This window comes from Tupaia chinensis, unplaced genomic scaffold, assembly GCF_000334495.1.
Source record: "Tupaia chinensis unplaced genomic scaffold, TupChi_1.0 Scaffold145479_1, whole genome shotgun sequence".
NCBI classification, from domain to species: Eukaryota; Metazoa; Chordata; class Mammalia; order Scandentia; family Tupaiidae; genus Tupaia; species Tupaia belangeri.
Window position 1 is genome coordinate 14555 of NW_006205336.1, and position 1537 is coordinate 16091.

Below are 1537 nucleotides of genomic sequence, written 5' to 3' on the forward strand. Positions count from 1 at the left end.
AGAGGAGAATGGAGGAGAAGGGATTGCGGCGTGACCATCCCCCCTGGGGGGTGATTTCTCGCTTTCTGTCTCTATGTCTCTGTCTGTCTGGCGAGCGCACGCGCCCTACAGTGAAAATCTCTCCAAAAAAAAAAAAAAAGTAACTTGAAATTTGTTCCCAAGTGTAGCAGTTGTTATTTTAGCAACTTGCCCACCCAGAAATGTCTGGGTGACTTTTGAGTCTTGGTGGGAACCCCTCGCCCTTCCTGGCCACTCAAGAGCCTTCCTCTTCTTTTCAACAAACTCTACTTTGCTACCTGCTTTGCTTCTTGTTCTAAAATTCTAGTTCTTTGTGAGCATGAGACAAATAATTGGGTTCATGGCTGTTCCTGCATTGGGAACCAGACCTGATCACCCCAGTTTCCTGCATCAGGTTGAGAAGGTATTATGGCAATCTAAAATGGAAGAAACTGGAAGTTCCTAAAAATTTAGGAGTCACTGAGTACACAGATTTCCATTTGAAAACACCTAATGCTTGTCAGTTCAGGGATTCAGAACTGGAACTTAATTTATAGTATTGCTAATTTAGGAGTTAGGCCATGGACTAGTCTAAATAGGGAAATTGGTCAGGAGTATAAAAATGATAAAGACAAAGGTCACAAAAAAGTCAGACCTTTTCATTTTCTTCATCAGAATGAACTAAAGTTAATGTCTGAAAATAAGTGATTTCGAGTGCCAAATATCTCTATTTGTAATAGAAAGAGCTTCCTGAGATTGCTAAACTCCTTTTACTCTGTTGGCCTTTCTGCCTTCTTTACATTAAAGGGGGAATCTTTAAGAAGCAGCATGACTGGGACCAGCAGTTAGTGTAATGGGTATGTCGCTGAACTCCCATGTAGTCGACCACGGTTTGAGTCCTGGACCTAGTGGCTTAAACTCACGCCAGGCATGTGTGCATGTGTGCCCAGGATCCGGAGACGAGAATGGAGGAGAAGGGAAGAAGGGATTGTGGAGTGGCCATCTCCCCTGGAGGGTGATTTCTAGCTTTCTGTCTCTCTCTCTCTCTTTCTGGTGAGTGCACACGCCCTATAACAAAAACCTCTCCAAAAAAAAAAAAAAAAAAAAAAAAGAGAGAGAGAGAGAAAAGCAGCATCAGCATGGCTCAGATATATGTATATGTGTGTGTGTGTGTGTGTGTGTGTGTATATATATATATATATATATATATGCATTTGAAAGGTATACTCTTTTTTTCCCAGAAAATTAGCTATGCAAATACTCACATATGTATTTTTATTCAATAGTTCTTTTAGTCTTTTGTGAAGGTTTGCAGCCTAATAGCAGGAGGCAGTTATCAAAATGTCTCATCAATTACTTCCCTGTATAAACCAGCTGACACATACTTTGAATGTGAGGGGCTTCATAAAGACATTTATGAGCATGGAAAACATCCTGACCCTGGCTAGGTTATATGATGCCTGTTTGATATAATATTTACAGTCTGTCCACATTCCTCTCTGTAGTAACCAGATGGCCTACAGTGAAGCCAACCCATCTG